This window comes from Trichomycterus rosablanca, chromosome 4, assembly GCF_030014385.1.
Source record: "Trichomycterus rosablanca isolate fTriRos1 chromosome 4, fTriRos1.hap1, whole genome shotgun sequence".
Lineage (NCBI taxonomy): Eukaryota > Metazoa > Chordata > Actinopteri > Siluriformes > Trichomycteridae > Trichomycterus > Trichomycterus rosablanca.
In genome coordinates this window covers 22444659-22470037 of record NC_085991.1, presented here as the reverse complement: position 1 = coordinate 22470037, position 25379 = coordinate 22444659, and the positions used below count along the sequence as shown (strand labels likewise).

General features: G+C 40.7%; 2 non-coding genes across 2 annotated transcripts; both read right to left on the bottom strand.

Moving 5' to 3' along the window:
- Nucleotides 1–1912: 1912 nt before the first annotated feature.
- Nucleotides 1913–2076, bottom strand: LOC134313096 (U1 spliceosomal RNA). The gene has a single exon (XR_010011994.1). It is a non-coding gene; the product is annotated as a U1 spliceosomal RNA (small nuclear RNA).
- Nucleotides 2077–3911: 1835 nt separating this feature from the next.
- Nucleotides 3912–4102, bottom strand: LOC134313231 (U2 spliceosomal RNA). The gene has a single exon (XR_010012121.1). It is a non-coding gene; the product is annotated as a U2 spliceosomal RNA (small nuclear RNA).
- Nucleotides 4103–25379: the final 21277 nt, after the last annotated feature.

Here is a 25379-nt window from a genome sequence, read left to right as displayed (position 1 = left end):
CGCGAAACTCGCATACTTGGCCGACATTTTTAGGCATCTCAACGAACTGAACGCTAAAATGCAAGGCAAAGAAGAAAATCTTCTCACCTCGTCTGACAAATTGCATGGCTTTAGATCCAAGCTCACACTCTGGCACTGCTTTGCGGAAAAGGGAAGGCTTGAGATGTTTCCTTTGTGCAGTGAATATTCAAACAGCGCACTTTCTGACCTTATCTCTCAGCATCTGAAAATTCTTGACCAAAGATTTAGTCATTTGCCCAATTTGGAGCTCATGTGCACTGGACAGCTCAAAAGACTTGCCACTGCTGGCACAGGAGCAACTAGCAGAGATCAGGGAAAATCGCACATTAAAAATACAATTTCAAGACATGGCTTTGGACAGGTTTTGGATATCATTGGAGAAGGAGTACCCAATGGTTTCAAGTAGCGCCATTGCAATTCTGCTACCTTTCTCTACGACAGGGGTGTCAAACTCATTTTCACCGAGGGCCACATCAGCATTATGGTGGCCCTCAAAGGGCCCATTGTAACGTATCCTGCTGTGATTGCAGTCTGTTGTTTTTCTTGGAGGCTAAATTCTGCATTTATATTATTCTACTTTACCACAGACACGGCCTCATAACACAAGAGACACACCGGTTTTTCTTCCTGAAGCACAAACTTGTTTTCATTTTCATTAAATTTCCTCCTTCTGCTTAATTTTCTTACTTATCTTCATTTTGGGATTATGTGTAAATATGTGTAACATCATCTACTGGCAGGCTGTGTCACTTTGCAGGTCACAAAATCAGCATGCATTTTGAGAGATGCAGTTAATGTAGGATTTTACAGTGTATTTTAAGACAATTGTTCTGCCCTCACTAATCGTTTATCCCCCTTTCCCAGCTAGACAGACAGACAGACAGACAGACAGACAGACAGACAGCTCCCTTCAGAATACAGTCGGTTTTATTTGCTTCTCAGCTGTGTGATACACTGTGTGCATCAAAATGAAGTAAAAATACAAACAATAAAAACAATAAAGAACTTAATACAGTAAAAAGCACACAGCTGTAGTCAAGTGTTACATCTGGTACAATATGAGATTTAACCAAACGTAAAATAGAGGTAACGAGTTAGCATTTTGTGTAAAGATACTAATTGCTATAGTAACGGTATTTAATTACGGTAAATTTGTAACTAAAACGCTGTGATACTCACTAAACATTTACAAACAACTGAGAATATAAACGCCACTACTTACAGACGATGCTTTGGTAATATATTACAAGATAATTATTTATATTTATTATTATTGTTTACATTACTACCCGCGTTCTTTTGCCGTAAAAGTCACATGGCTTCTCAGCCACGGTCAAAGTTAGTTGCCATGACTACGATGTCAACAGTTAAAGGCTTAAAGGCGCAGGAGTCCCATTAAATTATAACTGCGTCTCTGTAACGACTCGAACCATCACAACAATCGTACAGTTGTTTAAGCTCTCGCGGGCCGTAAGTTTAACACCCCTGCTCTACGACATATTTGTGCGAACTGAGCTTTTCAAGCCTAACCTACATCAAAAACAAGTACAGGGAGCGACTGAGGGCTCTGGACCAGGAGCTCCGAGTCTGCCTCTCATCCATCCCTGCCAGAATAGGGCGATTGTGTGCATCATCCCAAGCTCAGGTTTCCCATTAAAAGTAAGTCACGTTTACCCCTCCCTCCTAAATGTGTCGTGTGTGTGTGTTAGCAGTCCGAGGGATGCAGTGTAAGTTTTTTCATACATTTTAGACTGGGGTGACTTGAGATTTTTGCTGACTTTTAAAGGGTGCCGTGACTGAAAAAAGATTGAGAAACACTGGACTAGAACACTAACAAGAAAGACAGAAAGCAACACGACACACGAGATCTTCTATCATTAACCATCTAGATCAGGGGAGAGCGCGAACGCAGTCCCCCACTACCAGAAATTTTGCAGTCGAGATTCCCACATTTGGGGAATTCGCAGGGGTCAGCACAGCCGGAGTGCAATGGCTGAGCCTCACCCTGGGTGAACCACCTTCTTGATCATGGTATCTCCCCTGCCAGGTAAGTATGAATTCTACACGCACCGCGGAGCAGAGGCACCACAACACACAGCGTTCACACTCATGGTGACACAGACACACACACACACACACACACACACACACACACACACACACACACACACACACACACACACACACACACACACACACGCTACATTACTGCATCACATGAACACTGACTGCATTTCTTGTACAAAACTCTGCTGTTACCTTTATCTAATCAAAACTACACCATTCTGAACCACCTCCCATCATGCACTGCTTCCGTATATTTAACGAGAGTGCTGATGGTTTCAGTTTGATTTGTTCTCTTGTGCAATAAATATACAGACGTGCAACCAGCGGCAAAAACACATCAGTAATTTCAGGCAGTATAACGGAAAGCTTTTACATTTCTCGGTTTAAATCAGATCATTTAAACACAATTAAAACGTATAAACTTAGGGAATCTGGCTCCAGCATCGGAGCAGACTTCAAAATAAAAGTCCAATTAAACGCATTTTTACAAGGACGAAACTAAGTTCTCTATGATGTTCCACCACACGTAAAGGAATCTAAGGAAATTTTAGAGATTAAAGTCAAAGTATAGCGCCGAGTCCTTTTAAAGAGTAGAATTATGGCAAAGTAGGACATTAATGAGAAAAACACTGGTGTGACGGGTAGTGGTATAATATATATGGGTTAAAAAAATTAATAAACTCAGTTGCAATTTTATTTGGGGAACAACTAGAGAAGTTACTAAACGAGAATTGTTATTTAAAAGTAAGGAATTTGGTGGATTAGGTGCAATAGACTTAGGAATTAAAACAAAAATGGCCTTTTGTAAAATTATTGCATAGACAAGTGGATTGGAAAAACCTCAAATTGGAAGAAATAAAAAGGAAAAATAAGAAATCAAATTCCGTATTACAAAATTGTTTTCTCAGATTTTATCACAAAATTTAAATCTTTAAGTATTGACTGGGTTAATTACTCTAATAAACAAATTTATAAACTTATTATAGATCAAATATATGGAAACCTAATAGTCCTCACGAAAGTGAGGAAGTAGTCAAAAATATAAATAGCAAAATGCCAGAAACTATTAGAGATGTGGTATGGTTTATCTCTGTTCGAAGACTCCCAGTTAGAGAAGTTGTCAGATAGAGTTATGTCAAAACTAAGAAATGCCTTATGCCAAACTGTTGCGAAGACGAAACATTTTTTACTAGAATGTTATAGATCTAGAGAGGTTTGGACAAAAATCATTCTAATAGGAGCTGATATACAAATAAATATGAAATATATTGCTTTTGCATTATTTAATAAAACTCTCAAAAATGGAAAAGGAAATTTTATGTTTAATTATTAATATGGTAAAAATAAAATTATGGAAAACAAAATGTAAAATGTTGCATTTCTTGATGCAGAATTATCGGATTGGATAAAACTTTATTGTACTTTTGTACCTTTATTGTAGCTTTATTGTAAAACCTTATTGTAATTAAATACATTCAAAAGTCAAAACCACAACGATATACTGTTAAATAAATTGTAAAAAATAATAATAAAAAAAGAAGTAATTATACGATCTGAACATTTACCCCAGATTTTCCAGAATTGTTTTAATTAAGTTTACTGGTCCAGCTGTAAACGAGCTTTAGTGGAACTTTTATTTTGAAAGCAGTGCTACTTAATGTCTGTGATGTTTCACTAAAGCCCAGCAGACAAGAACGAGTCCGTATAAATTAAAATCATGGTTAGAAACTGAAGATGTGCACGACACACAAATGTTACATAAACTGATCAACAGATCTCAACTCGAGTATTTTCCGTCTATGTTCTTTCATTAAACCATTTTAGAGGGGTGCACCGTTCCCGGAGGCACTGCAATACCGGGTCGATGCGTGGAGTGGACGGAGCAAGCCCCTATTCCATCTCCCTGATCCAAAAATCAATTTAATATATGGTCCCCGGGTAGGGGACGTATCAGATATTAAACTGATAAGAACAGATACTACACTTGATCTTAGCCAAAAGGCCGAGAAGCGATACCGGAACAGAGGGGAAACAAGGAGAGTCATTCAGCAGTACACAACACACGAGGACGACAACTACCGTTTTTAGCTTCCAACACCTACTGTGTATCCAACACACGAACATTAATCAATAATAAACGTTTTATATCAAATCATTCCATTAAAAACTAACTCGTCGTTTAGCAACAATAGACTCAAGAGGAAGATTAGCAAGAGCGATGACCTCATGAACTGACCAATCAGAAACGCGGACACACTTTTTCCTTTCTACAAACCTTTATCCTACTAAAATATTCATCTAAACTCTAAATTAGATTAAAATGAATTTATGAAGTTATATTTCAAATAAGCAAAAACGACAAGGCAACTGTGAACGGTTAGAACAAAATGTGTTGTTTTGCTTTAGACAATTTTGCCCCTCTGTGGTAAAAGCTGGTATCACATCTCAGAATAATATAAGAACACATTGAACAATACTGACAGACCAAGACTAAACAGCGCAAACAATTAATGTTTTAAGTAAAAGTTTCTCTTATTTATCATGTTTTAAAAAAAAAATGTGTATCTGCACCATACCGTTCTATTGAAATATAAACATAAAATACAGTGTTTCATTACACCAAGTATTAACCTTTTAAATCACATGATCCTTAAAACATTTAAAAACTAAAAATGAAAATATCAACAACAAAAAAATAATAATAATAACTGGCCAATTAATAGACTAACACTAACATAGTATTAGAGTCAATTATTTTTAATTACCAGAAAAGGCCAGCATTCATTATTAAAACTAAAGTGACAAATACTGTAGCAAACACAAAACTTACCAAGTCAAACCAAAACTGGTGGTCATGTTCATAATAATAAAAAAAAATACGACCACCCATCAAAAAAGAAACATATAAACATAAAAGCCGACAGACGCGGTGTAATAAACACATGCTGCGACTAACTTGAAAAGCGTAAATTTATGTAAAGTGTTTAACTCACTTAAGATTGTGATGCGTGTGGCAATGCAATTAGGCCTACCTGTATGTTTTTGTATTTCCCTTCGCAGTTCCAACTAATTTGCTGCTATTATTCCAACACCGACAACATTTAAAAGCTTTTTATATTTTACTAAAGACAGAAAGTTTTAAAATACTCTAAACTATACAAACTTTCCCCTTCAATCACACAGCGTCTGTACAGACACTAATTAAACCACCGCTCTTTCCACTGAGCAGCAAGAAGCTCTGATTAACTTGCAGGCAGGGTTGCCAGATTGCAACAGTGGTTTCCAGCCAAAAGCCTTTTCAAATTCCGCAAAAATACATGAAAAAACGCCCAAAACAACACAGGATAAGCAAATGATGTTTAGTATTTCAAAAACCACCATGACCTACAAATGAATATCTTAAAATGTACTAATCAGTAATAATAAATTATAAAGAACAAATTACAGATTACCAGAGGAAACTGTTCAGGGAAAGGAAGTGGTGGACTCCTACAAGTACCTTGGGGTACACAACAAACTTGACTGGACACATAATACTGATGCCATCTATAGGAAAGGACAGAGTATACTGTTTTTCTGAGTTTTTCTGAGGAGGCGGAGGTCTTTTAATGTGTGTAACAGACTGCTGAAAGCCTTTTATCAGTCTGTGGTGGCCAGCGCCATCTTATTTTGCAGTGGTGTGCTGGGGTGGTGGCATCAAGGCTGGAGATGCCAACAAACTAAATAAACTGGTGTGGAAAGCCACTTCTGTTGTGGGTTTGCAGCTGGACAGTCTGGAGGTAGTGCATGAGAAGAGGATAAAGGACAAAATTATGGCCATCCTGGATAATCCTTCTCACCCTCTCAATGAGGAACTATGGCAGCTGGGCAGTTCATTTAGTCATAGGCTAATCCCACCAAAGAGCAAGATGGAGCGCTTCAGATGTTCTTTTGTGCCAACTGCCATCAGACTGCATAACAATAGCAGAATACACAGGCTGTCCCCACACTGGCAAGCCACTCAAAGACCCCCCCCCCCCCCACCCCCCCCCCATTCATTTCCCAGCACTGGACTCTACATCTCTAACTATACACATATGTATACATTTACATATAGAATATATAGTGTTCTATTATATAGTTGTAACTGTCATACTACTGTTTAATAGTAATTTTTATTTTTATTCTACTCTATTTTATTTACTCTATTTACTGTACTTACACTGTACTGGAGCTGCTGTAATACTCAAATTTCCCCCATGGGGATCAATAAAGGAATCTTATAGAATAGAATAGAATAGAATAGAATAGAATAGAATAGAATAGAATAGAATAGAATAGAATAGAATGGAATGGAATGGAATGGAATGGAATGGAATGGAATGGAATGGAATGGAATGGAATGGAATGGAATAGAATCTTTATTGTCACTATACACAAGTACAATGAAATTTTGAGTGGCATCTCTCCAATAGAGTAGCAGCAGTAGAAGAAAGACAGAAAGAATCTTATCTTATTATTTTTGCTTGCATGTCTTTGAAGTAGCCTACCAAGTTTTTAAAATGCATTATTTATGATAGGACTTTCCCCACTTTGCAGAAGCTAAACAAGAGCTAAACAAGCCAAAGCCATTAGCCTAGATACGAGTCCCAAAAAAAGCCTAGCCTATGCCGTCTAACATATGCATCACTGTATTAATGGGCGTGGCAACGGTGTCTTATGGACTGGAAAGAACACCTTTCAGTCAAACTTTTGACAATGGGTTGGATGTGGTGGGAGAAGGTAGGCCTATTTATATTCCAGCTGCTTTAGAAAGCAATAGTTTTTATTTATATTTAAAGCCACCAAAATGATTACAAACCAGCCCAAATTTTGTCCACCGCCAAATCATGTTCCCCCCCACCAATTTCCAACAAAATACGCCTAATTCGGCGGAAAGTCTGGCAACACTGCTGGCAGGTGAGATGCAAGATCATGTGACCACCCTGATGCGCAACTAAAATTGAACAAGCTGCTTTATCTGTGTATAAGTTTTTAGCTTTCAAAATATTTCATCATTTAGTTAATGGAAAGTTTCATTATGTTTTAATTTATCATGCTAAATAAGCATAACTTTGTAAAATGTTTAGATTTTAATAGTGTTTATCTAGTATTTAAATAATGATGAACATTGATCAGCAAATGAATACTGACAGCAGGGAACCTTAATTTTTTGTAGCGCACATTCCTTAGTAGTAAACATTCCTTTAGGGTACAGTGTTTTGAGCAAGTTCTCAAATACAATACCAGAAACTGAGGGCTAAGGGCCCTGTTCATCAGTTAGATAGTGACAATCGGTCAGTAGTGGGGAAACCAGTGGTCTTCCAGTTGCTAGTGTAACCACTGAGCTATCACAGCCCGTTTACATTTAATACCAGTTTGTTGATTAGAAGGATCATTTAACTTGGTCAGTCTTCGGTAAGCTGCTATGGTAAAATGAATGCTATGAGACAATACTCAAATAAGCCATGACATTCAAACAGTTCTTAAATTGGAATTAGGCAGCTAAATGTGCACTGTCCATTTCCCTGACCTATGCCCATTACAGCCTCAAATTTCTGTTCTGTGGAATGCAGCATGAACTTATGCTGTTAAAAAATAAATAAATGGACAATAACAAAAATGTACAGTCCACCTAAATCTGTTTTAAGATAATTTGCTCTGGATTACAAGGAAGATGTATTTCAAAATCATTTTGACCCTGGAGCTATATCACCCTTTTGTTTGCTGAAAAGTCTGTTAATGTCTTGCTCTCTACTGGTGAGATGAGCAGAGGGCAGAGATCAGAGAGCCAGGCTAGGTGAGAGGGTCAGGGTGGGGGAAGAGGGCAGTGGATTGACAGAGAGGTGCTAAAGATTGTCCTTTGTCTGTTCAAATCTGCAGAACTCATTCAGGTCATTGGTGAGCTGGCAGTCACTCAGAAGAAGGGAAGCCTCTCTCACCTTGTAGTTGGTAATCTCTTCGAGGCCGTTCCAAGTCTGGTCACGAGCAGCAGTATGGCTGTTTAACTTTGCTATTTCTTCCTTGCTGTTTTAATCCATGTGTCCAGCTTGTAATTGGCCTTCTTGTCAAGAATGTTGTCCTCACTGTTTCCACTAGTGATATAAACAGATGAGCCAAAACATTAGAACCACCCACCAAATTTTCCACTGATAAATGATGCATACATGTATAGCCATCCACATAAGCTTGACACATTTTAATTATTAAAACAGAAATGATAATTACTCTGCGGTTAAAGCCTAAATATAACATCCTTAAATATGCTGCTGCTTGCCCTAATGTCAAATTCCTAACGAATGTAAACCTTACAGAGTGAGAAACCAGAACAGAGAAGACTTTTTTTATTTGGTTGCTTGGATGTCCACATACAGTGCCTTGCAAAAGTATTCATCCCCCTTGAACTTTTCAACCTTTTGCCACATTTCAGGCTTCAAACATAACGATATGAAATTGTAATTTTTTGTGAAGAATCAACAACAAGTGGGACACAATCGTGAAGTAGAACGAAATTTATTGGATATTTTAAACTTTTTTTAGAAATAAAAAACTAAAAAGTGGGGCGTGCAATATTATTCAGCCCCTTTACTTTCAGTGCAGCAAACTCACTCCAGAAGTTCAGTGAGGATCTCTGAATGATCCAATGTTGACCTAAATGACTGATGGTGATAAATAGAATCCACCTGTGTGTAATCAAGTCTCCGTATAAATGCACCTGCTCTGTGATAGTCTCAGAGTTCTGTTTAAAGCGCAGAGAGCATCATGAAGACCAAGGAACACACCAGGCAGGTCCGAGATACTGTTGTGGAGAAGTTTAAAGCCGGATTTGGATACAAAAAGATTTCCCAAGCTTTAAACATCTCAAGGAGCACTGTGCAAGCGATCATATTGAAATGGAAGGAGTATCAGACCACTGCAAATCTACCAAGACCCGGCCGTCCCTCTAAACTTTCAGCTCAAACAAGCAGAAGACTGATCAGAGATGCAGCCAAGAGGCCCATGATCACTCTGAATGAACTGCAGAGATCTACAGCTGAGGTGGGAGACTCTGTCCATAGGACACAATCAGTCGTACACTGCACAAATCTGGCCTTTATGGAAGAGTGGCAAGAAGAAAGCCATTTCTCAAAGATATCTATAAAAAGTCACCTGGGAGACACACCAAGCATGTGGAAGAAGGTGCTCTGGTCAGATGAAACCAAAATCGAACTTTTTGGCCACAATGCAAAACGTTATGTTTGGCGTAAAAGCAACACAGCTCATCACCCTGAACACACCATCCCCACTGTCAAACATGGTGGTGGCAGCATCATGGTTTGGGCCTGCTTTTCTTCAGCAGGGACAGGGAAGATGGTTAAAATTGATGGGAAGATGGATGGAGCCAAATACAGGACCATTCTGGAAGAAAACCTGTTGCAGTCTGCAAAAGACCTGAGACTGGGACGGAGATTTATCTTCCAACAAGACAATGATCCAAAACATAAAGCAAAATCTACAATGGAATGGTTCACAAATAAACTTATCCAGGTGTTAAAATGGCCAAGTCAAAGTCCAGACCTAAATCCCATCGAGAATCTGTGGAAAGAGCTGAAAACTGCTGTTCACAAACGCTCTCCATCCAACCTCACTGAGCTCGAGCTGTTTTGCAAGGAAGAATAGGCAAAAATGTCTGTCTCTCGATGTGCAAAACTGATAGAGACATACCCCAAGCGACTTGCAGCTGTAATCGCAGCAAAAGGTGGCGCTACAAAGTATTAACGCAAGGGGGCTGAATAATATTGCACGCCCCACTTTTCAGTTTTTTATTTCTAAAAAAAGTTTAAAATATCCAATAAATTTCGTTCCACTTTATGATTGTGTCCCACTTGTTGTTGATTCTTCACAAAAAATTACAATTTCATATCGTTATGTTTGAAGCCTGAAATGTGGCAAAAGGTTGAAAAGTTCAAGGGGGCTGAATACTTTTGCAAGGCACTGTATGCAATTGATTTGTTCTAGCAACTTGCTTCCAGCAAGGAGTTATAACAAGTCACTCTTACAAGCCATACCATGCGCTTACCAACAAAAACAATCAAACCTCTGTCTTCCACGTGACAGGCAGAGATACTGTCCACTATACCAGGGGTGTCAAACTCATTTTCACAGAGGGCCACATCAGCATTATGGTGGCCCTCAAAGGGCCCATTGTAACGTATCCTGCTGTGATTGCAGTCTGTTGTTTTTCTTGGAGGCTAAATTCTGCATTTATATTGTCCTACTTTACCACAGACACAGCCTCATAACACAAGAGACACACCGGTTTTTCTTCCTGAAGCACAAACTTGTTTTCACTTTCATTAAATTTCCTCCTTATGCTTAATTTTCTTACTTATCTTCTTGTACATTTTAGGATCATGTGTAAATATGTGTAACATCATCTACTGGCGGGATGTGTCACTTTGCAGGTCACAAAATCAGCATGCATTTTAAAAGATGCAGTTTGTTTAGGATTTTACAGTGTATTTTTAAGACAATCGTTCTGCCCTCACTAATAGTTTATCCCCCTTTCTCAGCTAGACAGACAGACAGACAGACAGCTCTCTTCAGAATACAGTCGGTTTTATTTGCTTCTCAGCTGTGTGATACACTGTGCATCAAAATGAATTAAAAATACAAACAATAAAAACAATAAAGAACTTAATACAGTACAAGCACACAGCTGTAGTCAAGTGTTACATCTGGTACAATATGAGATTTAACCAAACGTAAAATAGCGCTAACGAGTTAGCATTTTGTGTAAAGATACTAATTGCTATAGTAACAGTAACAATTGTATTTAATTACGATAAACTTGTAACTAAAGCGCTGTGATATACTCACTAAACATTTACTAACAACTGAGAATATAAACGCCACTACTTACAGACGATGCTTTGGTATTATATTGCAAGATAATTATCTGTATTTATTTATTATTGTTTACGTTACTGACTACGCTACTTCGCGTTCTTTTGCAGTAAAAGTCACATGGCTACTCAGCGAGGTCAAAGTTAGTTGCCATGACTACGATGTCGCCAGTTGCACTTAAAGGCGCAGGAGTCCCATTAAATTATAAGCGCGTCTCTGTAACGACTCGAACCAAAACAACAATCATACAGTCGTTTAAGCTCTCGCGGGCCACATAAAATGACGTGGCGGGCCAGATCTGGCCTGCGGGCCGTGAGTTTGACACCCCTGCACTATACTAACGAGGACGAGCAAGTGGGCCATCGGTTCGGCATACCTCCCTGAAACTCTCACCACTTCAGGTGAACAGTAAGGCCACCTGCAGCAAAGATGTTTCTGCCCAGTTTCGAACCAGGGACCTTTCGCATGTTAGGCGAACGTGATGACCACTACACTACAGAAACTGAGTGAGGCACTTCTAAGCTGCTAAGCTTGTGTCTGGAATAAAATGAAACTCAACCCTTCGAGCAAGGCAGAATGTTGTCATGCGAAGCATAAGAGGTCACAACTGTTGGACCTTTCGCGTGTTAGGCGAACGTGATGACCACTACACAACAGAAACTGAGTCGGGCACTTGAAACCGCTGATCAAGCTCCCACTTCAGCTAACCCGTTAGGGACCGTCATCAAACTAACAGAAAACTGTAGGAAACATTTACTCTGCACTTATTACAGAGAACTTAAATACTACAAACCATATTTTAAAAAAATAATGTTTGGATTTATTTTCCATTAATTTTAAAGTAAAAATAAATGTAATGTAATGTTTTATGTACAAAATTAATGTCCTTTACCAAACCTTTACAAACCTTGTTTTTTTTTTTAATCCTTTTATATTTATTTTATATTAAAATATAATACAAATCAGTAAATCCAAAATAAGTGTAATGATCATTTCTCCAAAAAATGGTTTGATTTTGATCAAAATGCTACATATGTGCTAATTCATACAAAAATGTCAAAAAAGATATTTACAAATAAATCCAAAATGTGATAGCTTCGACTTTCAAATATTGAAAGAGATTTAGATTAATAGAGATAAATAATGTTACATTTTGAAATATATGTTTCCTACCATGCTAAATCGTTGTTAATCATTTTTCTGAAGAATCATTAACATTAACATGATCAGACAGTCTCTTCAAATGTATGAATATTGATAATAATAATAATATAATGGAAGGCAAGCTGTGCAACTTTATGTTATTCGGGAAGTTTGTATCACAAAGTAGCCCTTTGTATTATTCAGTAGCCTTGAAGTAGCTCTCGGTCTGGAAAAGGTTGGTGACCCCTGCTCTAGACAGTGCCACTGGTGTTGCAGTGCTCATCAGAGGCTTCATTCATCCAAAGAACTGGCTCAATTCTACTGACTAAGTGATAAGCCATGGGCTTACCAACAAAAAAAGCTAACGCAGCAAAAGATAAGTCTGTGCTTTTAAAGCAGACACAGCAAAAGTAGCACTTGCAGCATATACGTACCTGCTGAAGTAACACTTGCAAGCAACACACAAGCATGGCAAGAAGGTGTGAAGCCAGACAAACGGCACAAGACACAATCACCCAGTCCCTACACCTAAGCACAAACTCAAGCTTCCACAAGCAGCCTTTGCTTCATGCCAAATGGCCAAATTGGCTCAGGAACATAAGCTTCCCACTCCAAACTAATTCAGTACAACAAGTCAGAAAGATCTCAGTCATGGTCAATGAAACTTTGAAGTGAAACTTACAGATGAGAGAGCAGATTTGCAGAAACGCACCCAGGTGTTGGTCTGCTTCCACGGGGCTATGAAAGTCTCCTTGCATCCCTGGTACTTTTGCGATGTGCAGCAGAAGGAGTCGAAGCAGTATTTCACTAAAATGAGCTTGGGTTGCAGTCTTGCTGGGAGCCTCCACTCATCCACAGAACTGCCCGCTGATCCTGATAGACCAAAATTGTGGTGGCGCACAGCTGGGGTGATTGTTAAAGCTGTTGTGTGGTTGTTTTCTTTGTTGATGTGATGCAGAAAGATCAGCTGACTGCTAAAAGACCTCCTAGCACAAGTACTCACCAAAGAACAAGTCTTGGAGACCAATTCACCTTTACAGGGCCACAAAGACAAAACCAGCACTTGCTTCCAGCAACGAGTTTTAACAAGGTGAGGCTTTAGTCCAATGTGTTGGTGGTATAGTGGTGAGCATAGCTGCCTTCCAAGCAGTTGACCTGGGTTAGATTCCCGGCCAACGCATATCCGTTAACCAGCAGGTGCTGAGGGAACAAAATGTTGCTACCACGTGCAGTTTGAGAAGACTCAAAAAGAAGATACGGACAAGTCACTCTTACAAACCACGCCATGCGTTTACCAACAAAAACAACATGGTCTCCCCGTCAGGGAATCGAACCTTGGTCTTCCGTGTGACAGGCGGAGATACTGTCCACTATACTAACAAGGATGAGCAAGTGAGGCAGCGATTGGGCATACCTCCCTGAAACTCCCACCACTTCAAGTGAACAGTAAGGCCAGCTGCAGCCAGGGGCGATTTAATGCATGGGCTTACCTGGGCTTCAGCCCAGGGGCCCCGAATAATTGAGGGCCCCGGATTGGCTGTTTTTTTAAATATATTTTGTTAGTTATTTTGGTTAATAAGAATGGGGAACCTTACAAACCAATGATTTTGTAAATCATTTACACGTTATTCATATTTCTGACTGTTGATTGGCCAGATAAACTCCAACGAGCTGCTGTAATTTTGGTTGGTGGTTTACGGCTCTGGTTAGAGCTAGTATGTGAGTGACATTCAGCTCAGCCAATCAGAATGCAGCACCTGGTTTATACATGTGCGTTCAGACGTTCTGCAGTTAGTTTTGTATATGAGACTCGCCTTATGGTCCCAGCATTAAAGTTCGGGTTCTGGAACTAGGCAGTCTAAAGTGTTGTAACGCTCATTGAAGTCCTGACTAAACAGTTAAAGTGAACTCTACCCTGTCATGTGCCTTTATTCCTACACCTCCACCACCGCACAGCAAAAGACCCATAGCATCCCACCGTAGCCCCTGGGCCCACAGGCAGGTTAAATCGCCTCTGGCAGCAGCAAAGATGTTTCTGCCCAGTTTCAAAGCGAGGACCTTTCGCGTGTAAAGATACCGTGATGACCACTACACTACAGAAACTGAGTCTGGTACTTCCAAGCTGCAGCTTTGTGTCTGGAATAAAATTAAACTCAAACCTTAGAGTGAGGCAGAATGTTGTCATGTGAAACATAAGAGGTCACAACTGTTTCTGCCCGGTTTCGAACCGGGAACCTTTCGCGTGTTAGGCGAACGTGATGACCACTACACTACAGAAACTGAGTCAGCCACTTCCAAGCTGCAGCTTTGTGTCTGGAATAAAATGAAACTCAAACCTTGAGAGTGAGGCAGAATGTTGTCATGTGAAACATAAGAGGTCACAACTGTTTCTGCCCGGTTTCGAACCGGGGACCTTTCACGTGTAAAGCAAACGTGATAACCACTACATTACAGAAACTAAGCTATGAGCTTCTTGGGTACAGTTTCGTGTTTGGAAAAAAGGGACTCAAAACGCAAAACCTCGGCAGAATGTTATCAAGCGATGCATAAAGGGTAACCATTATTTCTGCCTGGTTTCGAACCTGGGACCTTTCACGTGTGAGGCGAACGTGATAACCACTACATTACAGAAACTAAGCTATGAGCTTCTTGGGTACAGTTTCGTGTTTGGAAAAAAAGGGACTCAAAACGCAAAACCTCGGCAGAATGTTATCAAGCGATGCATAAAGGGTAACCATTATTTCTGCCCGGTTTCGAACCTGGGACCTTTCACGTGTGAGGCGAACGTGATAACCACTACACTACAGAAACTGCCTGCCTCTAGACGGTGCCACTCGTGTTGCAGTGCTAATCAGAGGCTTCATTCATCCAAACAACTGGCTCAATTCTACTGACCAAGTGATAGGTCATGAGCTTACCAACAAAAAAAGCTAAAGCAGCAAAGATGAGTCTGTGTGCTTTTAAAGAAGACACAGCAAAAGTAGCACTTGCAGCAATGGACATACCTGCTGAAGTAGCACTTGCAGCAACACACAAGCATGGCAAGAAGGTGTGAAGCCAGACAAACGGCTCAAGACACAATCACCCAGTCCCTACACCTAAGCACAAACTCGAGCTTCCACAAGCAGCCTTTGCTTTATGCCAAATTGGCTCAGGAACATAAGCTTCCCACTCCAAACTAATTCAGTACAACAAGTCAGAAAGTTCTCAGTCATGGTCAATGAAACTTTGAAGTGAAACTTACAGATGAGAGAGCAGATTTGCAGAAACGCACCCAGGTGTTGGTCTGCTTCCACGGGGCTATGAAAGTCTCCTTGCATCCCTGGTACTTTTGCGATGTGCAGCAGAAGGAGTCGAAGCAGTATTTCACTAAAATGAGCTTGGGCTGCAGTCTTGCTGGGAGCCTCCACTCATCCACAGGACCTGATCGCTTCTGCTGGTCCCCTCCCTTTCCAGAAATTCAAAAGCTCTTTGTCTGAATCCCAGCTGTGACCTCAGCAAACTCAACGCGCAGTCATTGGAGGAAGGAGGTGTGAAAGCTCTCTGCTAATCCTGATAGACCAAAATGGTGGTGGCGCACAGCTGGGGTGATTGTTAAAGCTGTTGTGCGGTTGTTTTCTTTGTTGATGTGATGCAGAGAGATCAGCTGACTGCTAAAAGACCTCCTAGCACAAGTACTCACCAAAGAACAAGTCTTGGAGACCAATTCACTTTTATAAGGTCGCCACAAAGACAAAACCAGCACTTGCTTCCAGCAACGAGTTTTAACAAGGTGAGGCTTCAGTCCAATGCGTTGGTGGTATAGTGGTGAGCATAGCTGCCTTCCAAGCAGTTGACCTGAGTTTGATTCCCGGCCAACGCATATCCTTTAACCAGCAGGTGCTAAGGGAACAAAATGTTGCTATCACTTACAGTTTAAGAAGATACGGACAAGTCACTCTTACAAGCCATGCCATGCGCTTACCAACAAGAACAACGTCGTCTCCTCGTCAGGGAATCAAACCCCGGTCTTCCGCGTGACAGGCGGAGATACTGTCCACTATACTAACGAGAACGAGCAAGCGAGGCAGCGATTCGGCATACCTCCCTGAAACTCCCACCACTTCAGGTGAACAGTAAGGCCAGCTGCAGCAAAGATGTTTCTGCCCGTTTTCGAACCGGGAACCTTTCGCGTGTTAGGCGAACGTGATGACCACTACACTACAGAAACGGAGTCGGCCACTTCCAAGCTGCAGCTTTGTGTCTGGAATAAAATTAAACTCAAACATTAAGAGCGAGGTAGAATGTTGTCATGTGAAGCATAAGAGGTCACAACAGTTCCTGCCCGGTTTCGAACTATGGACCTTTTGTGTGTAAAGCGAACGTGATAACCACTACATTACAGAAACTAACTCTGAGCTTCCCGGGTACAGTTTCGTGTTTGGAAAAAAAAAGGGACTCAAAACGCAAAATCTCGGCAGAATGTTATCAAGCGATGCATAAAGGGTAACCATTGTTTATGCCCGGTTTCGAACCAGGGACCTTTCGAGTGTGAGGCGAACGTGATAACCACTACACTACAGAAACTACCTGCCTGCAGACGGTGCCACTCGTGTTGCAGTGCTCAGCAGAGGGATTCATTCATCCAAACAACTGGCTCAATTCTACTGACCAAGTGATAGGCCATGAGCTTACCAACAAAAAAGCTAAAGCAGCAAAGATGAGTCCAGCTTGCAGCTTTGAATGTAGGTTCCTTCCCTGTATTCTGGAAGCACAGTCTCATAACACCAATCTATAAAATTGGAGATAAATTTGACCCTAACAATGACCAGGGCATCTGCATGAACAGTAATCTGGGGAAGTTATTCTGCAGTATAATTAATTCACGATTATTACACTTCCTTACCGAACACAATGTCCTGAGGCTTTTGATTCAATTTGGCATCAAGGATTGTTTCATAAAATGTTGGAAAGTGGTGTAGGGGGTAAAACATATGATCTTATTAAATCCATGTACACAAAAAACCAGTGCTGAATAAGAATTGGCAGTAAGAGAACATATCTCATCTCTCAGAAGCGTGAAGTGAGACAGGGATGCTGTCTGAGTCCAACACTATTTAACATCTATATTAATGAATTGGCCTCCATGTTAGAGCGCTCAGCCACACCCGGTCTCACTCTACACGACTCAGAGATTTAACTCCTGCTGTATGCAGATGATCTGGTCCTGCTGTCCCCCAGCGCCCAGGGTCTCCAGCACAAACTGGACCTGCTGCAGCAGTACTGTCAGACCTGGGCCCTGACAGTCAACCTCAAAAAGACTACAATTATTACCTTTCAGGAAAGAGCCAGATCTCAGGGAACCAAACATACATTCAGATTAGGAAATCATGAAATTGAGCACACTAGAGATTATACTAACCTTGGACTAAAAATTAGTTCAACAGGAAACTTTAACCCGGCAGTAAATAAACTGAGAGAAAAAGCTTGCAGGGCCTTCTATGCCAAAAAATGATGAACATTCGTAGAAATTCCAATTCGAATCTGGCTCAAAATTTTTGAATCAATAATTGAACCAATTGCTCTATATGGCAGTGAAGTGTGGGGTTCGCTTACACACCATCAATTCCATAATTGGGACAAACATCCATTAGAGACCCTGCACACAGAGTTCTGTAAAACCATTTTAAAGGTGCACAGACACACCACGAACAATGGGTGCAAGGCAGAATTAGGCTGTTTTCCACTTATCATCAACATACAGATAAGAACAATTAATTTTTGGATACATCTAAAAGAGAGCGACCCCCAATCTTATCATTATAAAGCCCTGAAACACCAAGAGCTGAGCAAAGATACCAGCCCCTCATCCAACTGGTCCTGAGTCACTGCACTAATAATAGGCATCCGTCAGTCTCGGGAGACTATGGAGTTGTGCACTGTTCAATTTTGCAGCATCGGTTGTGGCTTGTCAGTCCTATACGGGAATGACAGTCTCTTCCACATCTTGCGCAGATGAAGCTTGATGCTGGTCTCTCAACTGCACTTAGCGCTTTCCTCTTCTGGTGTTGTACCTCTGTCTTTTGGGCTATTTTCTCTTCAAACTTGGAGAGACCCTTCTGCACTGTATGCTTCCAGGATGATCGCTCGGTGGCCAGGGCTTCCCACGTGTTGAGGTTGATGTCCAGGGCTTTTAGGTCTCTTTTACAGACATCCTTGTAGCGTAGCTGAGGCCTGCCCGTGGGACGCTTTCCTTCGGCCAGCTCTCCATACAAGAGGTCTCTAGGAATGCGGCCCTCGTCCATCCGGACAACGTGTCCAAGCCAGCGCAGCCGTCGTTGTTTCAGTAGGGTGAACATGCTGGGGGTGCAAGCCCTCTCGAGGACTGTGGTATGGGGCACCCTGTCCTGCCAGGTGATGTTGAAGATGCGGCGAAGGCAGCGCATGTGAAAGGTGTTGAGCTTCTGTTCTTGTCTGGGTCGTAGAGTCCAAGTTTCGCTGCCATACAGGAGTGTGCTCACTACACACGCTCTGTAGACTTGGACCTTAGTGTGTTCTGTCAGCTTTCTGTTGTTCCACACTCTCTTTGCCAGTCTGGACATAGTCATAGAGGCCTTGCCAATGCGCTTGTTCAGCTCACTGTCAAGAGAAAGAGAGTCTGAGATTGTCGACCCTAGGTACACAAAGTCACGGACCACTTCCAGTTCATGTTCTGATATGCAGATGTTAGGTGGAAGGTCCACACCTTGTCCCACGACCTGAGTTTTCTTTAAGCTGATTGTAAGCCCAAAGTCGCAGCAAGCCTCACTGAAGCAATTCATGAGCAGCTGAAGGTCGCCCTCTGAGTGAGTGGTGATTGCTGCATCGTCTGCAAAAAGGAAGTCACGCAGGCATTTCGACTGCACCTTAGACAACGCCCTCAGTCTGGAGAGCTTGAACAGCTTTTCATCTGCTCTGGTGCGAAGGTAGATGCCTTCAGTGGAGGACCTGAAGGCGTGCTTTAGCAGGATGGAAAAGAAGAATCCAAATAGGGTGGGGGCGAGGACACACCCCTGCTTCACTCCACTTCGGATGTCAAATGCTCTTGAAGTGGAACCATCATAGACCACTTTGCCCTTCATGTTTTTGTGGAAGGACCTTATGATGCTGATGAGCCTTAGAGGACAGAGTCACTGCACTGATACACTACCAACACACATCGACACACCACTAACACAGCAAAGACTCAGGAACAGGAGAAATCTGCAAACCCAATTATAATGAACCAAATTATACAAAGTCTCAAAATGAAATATCTGAATTATTGGGAAACTGAAACTAGTCAATGCAGTGTTATTTGGCCCTAAACAGACACTACAGTGCAGCAGATTATCTGAGCACAATATCTGACCCTAAATTAAGAAACACCTTGACGAGGTACAGACTGAGCGCACACAACCTGGCTGTGGAGACGGGGCGACACATCCGGTTCTGGTTGCGCCAGCACTGCACTCTCAGTACAGTAGAGATGGAGTTGCACTTCCTCACCCAATGCACCAAATACCACCACATCCGGTCCCAATTCTTCCCCAAATTTAACACCATCATCCCCAACTTCAACTCCCTCCCAGACCCCGACAAACTGCCCCACCTACTGGGGGAGCACAGAGAGAGCTGCACACTAGCAGCACTCTATACACACACCTGCCACCAGGTGAGGGACAATGGCTGACCATGTCACACACAACAAATTTTTATTTCTACCGCATTACTGGTAATGTTACCTTTTTATTGTTATTATTTGCAGTTTTTATTATTATTTTATTCTATTTAATTTTTCTTTTCTCTGTAACTGAGCTTTGGCAATACGCATGTCCTTATTTGTAATGCCAATAAAGCTTCCTTTGAGTTTGAGTTGAGTCTTGCTCTTTAATGGTGAGATGAGCAGAGGACATACTGTAGATGAGAGAGCCAGGGTAGGTGAGAAAGCCCAGGTGGAGGAGGGGGGCAGTGGACTGGCAGAGAGGTGCTAAAGATTGCCCTTTGTCTGTTCAAATCTGCAGAACTAATTCAGGTCATTGGTGAGCTGGCAGTCACTCAGAAGAAGGGAAGCCTCTCTCACCTTGTAGTTGGTAATCTCTTCGAGGCCGTTCCAAACTGAAGTCAGGTCACGAGCAGCAATGTGGCTGTTTAACTTTGCTATTTCTTCCTTGCTGCTTTAATCCATGTGTCTAGCTTGTAATTGGCCTTTTTGTCAAGAACGTTGTCCTCACTTCTGAATGCTGCCCAAACTGTTACACTAGTGATTTACACAGATGAGCTAAAACATTAAAACCACCCACCAAATTTTTTGTCAAAACTGCTCTTACCTTCGGAGTCATCGACTTAACATGACATCTGAAGATGTCCTGTGGTATCTGGTCTCAGGACATTCTCACAGCATACAGAAGCTAAAGGACCTGCTGGTATAGATCACCTACAGTGGTTTCTAGTGCCATTTCTTCCATGGGTAAATGATGCATACATGTATAACCATCCACATAAGCCTGACACACATTTTGATTATTAAAACAAAAATGATAATTACTGTGCAGTTAAAGTTTAACTTAAATATACTTCTGCTTGCTCTAAATGTCAAATTCCTAGCAAATGTAAACCTCACTGAGTGTGAAACCAGAACAGAGGAGACTTTTTTATTAGGTCACTTGGATGTCCATATATGCAATTGATTCATTTTACATAAAATAAAAATAAATACATAAATGGACAAAAACAGAAATGTACTCACATAGTCCACCTAAATCTGTTAAAATACTTTGCCCTGGCGTACCAGAAAGATGTATTTGTCAAATAATCTACAAATAAATTGCATTTTAGTGTAGTCAATAACATCTACATTGTATTACAGTAGTGTTCAAAAAAATAGCAGTGATTTTAAAAAAGTGAATAAAGCACAAAATCATTATAATAATTTTTATTTCCATAAATGCAAATGCACTGAAAATACTACACTTTCAATTCTAAATCAAAACATTAACTAAATGTAGCCAGTTTGTGTTAATCCTTTACAGAAAGTTAAGAAAAATGAATATTAGGCTGTTCAAAAAAATAGCAGTGCCAGCATTTTTCTTTAAAAACTAAAAAAATGTATCTATAACATGAAAAAATGTTTGAGGTTTCACTTTACTTTAAATTACTGAACTAATATTCAGTGGCATAACAATTGTTTCCGAGATCTGTGTTGCATGGAGTCGACCAACTTCTGGCACCTCTGAACAGGTATTCCAGTCCAGGATGATTAGACATTCCACAGTTCTTCTGCAATTTTGGGTTTTGCCTCAAAAAAACGTGTTTCAGACGTCAGCCCACAAGTTCTCTATGGGATTGAAGTCAGGGGATTGGGCTGGTCACTCTATTACCTCAATCTTGTTTGTCTGTAACCAAGACCCAATGTTTTGGGTCATTGTCATGTTGAAACACCCATTTTAAGGACATTTCTTCTACGACATAGGGCAACATGATCTCCTCAAGTATTCTGATATATTTAAATTGATCCATGATCCCTCGTATGTGATAAATAGGTGTAACACCATGGTATGAAAAACATCCCCATATCATCATTTTGTACCACCATGCTTTACTGTCTTAACAGTGTACTTTGGCTTGAATTCAGTGCTCGAGGGTCATCTGACATACTGTCTACGGCCACTAGACCCAAAAAGAACAATTTTGCTTTCATCAGTCCACAAATGTTGAGCCATTTCTCTTTGGACCAGTCAATGTGTTCCTTGGCAAATTTGAACCCATTCAGGACACGTCTTTATCTTAACAACGGGACTTTGCAGGAGTTCTTGCTGGTAAATTGGCTTCACTTAATCATCTTCTGTACTTACTGGGAACTTCAGATGTTCCTTGATCTTTCTGGTGGTGATCATTGGCTGAGCCTTTGCCATTCTGGCTATTCTCTGATCCATTCGAACAGTAGTTCCACGCCTCCTTTTGCGTCTTTCAGGTTTTGGTTGTCACTTTAAGGCATTTTAGCTGAGCAGCCAATAATTTGCTGCACTTCTCTGTATGTTTTTTCCCTCTACAATCAACTTTTTAATCAAAGTACGCTGTTCATCAGAACAATGTCTGGAACAACCCATTTTACCCAATATTTCAAAAGGAAATGAGCTATGACCAACCTGTGCAACATTTGCCACCCTCCTACCTTAAATAAAGGCCAAAATTGACACCCGTTCTTCTGCAGAATGAATGACTTCACCAATTGAACTCCTCACTGCTATTATTTTGAACAACCCCCTTTCAATCAATGCTTCAATTACTCAGAATGAACGGCATGCATGTCCTAATTGTTGGGTTTGTTTTGTTTTCATTACTCTACTACACTTTCAAGTGAATTTATTGCTATGTAGAAATATCACTTCTACTAAAAACAGTGATTTATCAAGTTAATGGTGTTGGACTGCTATTTTTTTGAACACTACTGTATATAGGCAGTATGGATCAGGGAAAATATTTCTTGGGGAGAACAGAAAACCATGCTTTATTGTAGCTGTATTTTACCAGTGCTGTAGTTAAAATAAAACTGTTCTTGCAAAAACTGATGTACTGTACAACAAATAGAATAAAAGTAACTCCAAGAATTGGTCCAGTCAAGACGGCAACATGCTTTTGAGACTCAGACCTGCTAAGCATGACCTCAAATGTATGCATTCTGGAATAAATGAACTGCAGAACCAACTAGTGTACAACTACTGTCAAAGTGTGTGTTCAGCAGTGAATAATAAAATACATTCAAATTTCATCCTTGAGGTACAATGTAAAAATATGCTGTGGATACAGAAAGCATTCAGACCCCTGGTAATTTGTCTTGATATTTATTTGATTTTAACGTCATGTTTACACACTTTGGTTACATTCATGACAAAAACGGTAGTTACTCATAACACAAGATTCATCAGTTCACATGTTTAATGTAAAAAATCATGGACAATTTTGTTTCTCCAATTCACCTGACTGCGTGTCTTTGGACTATGGGAGGAAATTAGAGCACCCGAAAGGAAACTCACGCAGACATGGGGAGAACATGCAAACTCCACACAGAAAGGACCCAGACCACCACAGCTGGGGATCGAACCCAGGACCTTCTTGCTGTGAGGCAACAGTGCTACCCCATTTGTCTTGATAAGAGCACAAATGCACTGCACGTGGCTAATACCATCCCCTACAGTGAAGCTTGGTAGTGACAGCATTACTACTGGGTGCTTTTAATTAATTAAAAAAAAATATATATATATATATATGTTTTCGGTTTGCCTAAGTGACTAAGTGTAGATTGATGGGTAAAATCGGCAATTACAGTGGTGTGAAAAAGTGTTTGCCCCCTTCCTCATTTCCTGTTTTTTTGCATGTTTGTCACACTTAAGTGTTTCGGAACATCAAACCAATTTAAATATTAGTCAAAGACAACACAAGTAAACACAAAATGCAATTTTTAAATGAAGGTGTTTATTATTAAGGGAGAAAAAAAATCCAAACTTTCATGGCCCTGTGTGAAAAAGTGATTGCCCCCCTTGTTAAAACATACTGTAACTGTGGTTTATCACACCTGAGTACATTGTCTCTAGCCACACCCAGGCCTGATTATTGCCACACCTGTTCTCAATCAAGACATCACTTAAATAGGACCTGCCTGACAAAGTGAAGTCCACCAAAAGATCCTTAAAAGCTACACATCATGCCGAGATCCAAAGAAATTCAGGAACAATTGAGAAATAAAGTAATTGAGATCTATCAGTCTGGAAAGGGTTCTAAAGCCATTTCCAAAGCTTTGGGAATCCAGCGAACCACAGTGAGAGCCATTATCCACAAATGGCGAAGACATGGAACAGTGGTGAACCTTCCCAGGAGTGGCCGGCCACCCAAAATTACCGCAAGAGCGCAGCGACGACTCATCCAAGGTCACAAAAGACCCCACAACAACGTCCAAAGAACTGCAGGCCTCACTTGCCTCAGTTAAGGTCAGAGTTCATGCCTCCACCATCAGAAAGAGACTGGGCAAAAATGGCCTGCATGGCAGAGTAATGAGGTGTATTTTATATACAAGATATTACTTCATATGTGTATTTTATTCATATGTGCACTGTTAGGGAACACAATTCTGTAGAAGGCATTCAGAGGGGGTCATTGTGCCCCTCAGAGACACATTCCTATGGACGGACATATGGAATGTATTTATGTGAGGCTCTGTCCCGGGGAAACACTCTTAAATGTATGGAAAGCTGTAAGGTTCCCAATGATAGGATGGGGAGGCCTGTCCAGCATAAGACGGAGGTTGGTGCTAAGGGTTAGAATGGGGTTTTAGTTCAATGTATATATTCTACCAGGGGAGGGCTTAGCTCTCTCTCAGTATTTGAGAGATCAAAGTGGAAACAGATGTGCTGTATGTAAATCGCTGGGGTATTTAAACCTGAGGTTGGCGTAAAGAAGGCAGAGAAGGAATCGGCTGCCTTCCTCCGGGCATAATCGCGAAATGTCTGTACTGACACTACTCATTTCTTTGAATAAACCTCTTAATTAAACATGAGTTAGTGTCAACGGAGTTGTCATTCCTCATTAGTGCTTCACCACGACAAAAGACACCACAAAGTGGCGCTGCGAGCAGGGTTCTGATGTGGCTGCTACACTACTGATGACATAACGACATCAGGTGAGCGTTCTATTTTGTGACATTGGGCGTGAGCCTGTGTGTTGTAATCTGTGGTGTTTGGCTGCACTGAAACGATCTGGTGTGTGCTGTGAGGTGTGGACAGTGGAATGATGCTCCGTCTAAATTTGAGGTTTATTGCGTAGTAAACTTTGCAATAAAGGGGGGTTATGGAAATAGAGTTAATAAGGAAAGGAAAAGTTTAAGGAAAAAGTTTACGTAAAGTGTGGAATAGCCTTAATTAGTAACGGTTACAGTGTGTTAATATGCCATGCGAGATTATGGAGTTTAGGGCCCATTAGGCTTTGTAAGCGGTAAGACATGAATATTAACCATTGCATGAAAATTGGCTAGATATAGTTGTGTTGTGAAAATAAGAGGAAGACAATTAAGCTCTGAGCACAGGGACATAGGAATAAGGAATAAGAGATGAAGTTAAAGATTAAGAGAAATTTACAGTGTAAAGGAACAAGAGAAGAAATAGAGAAATAGAGAATACAGAGGTAAAATAAGAGGAAAAGTGAAGTAACAAAAGAGAATAAGTTAAAGTTGTGACATAAGGATATTTAGGTAA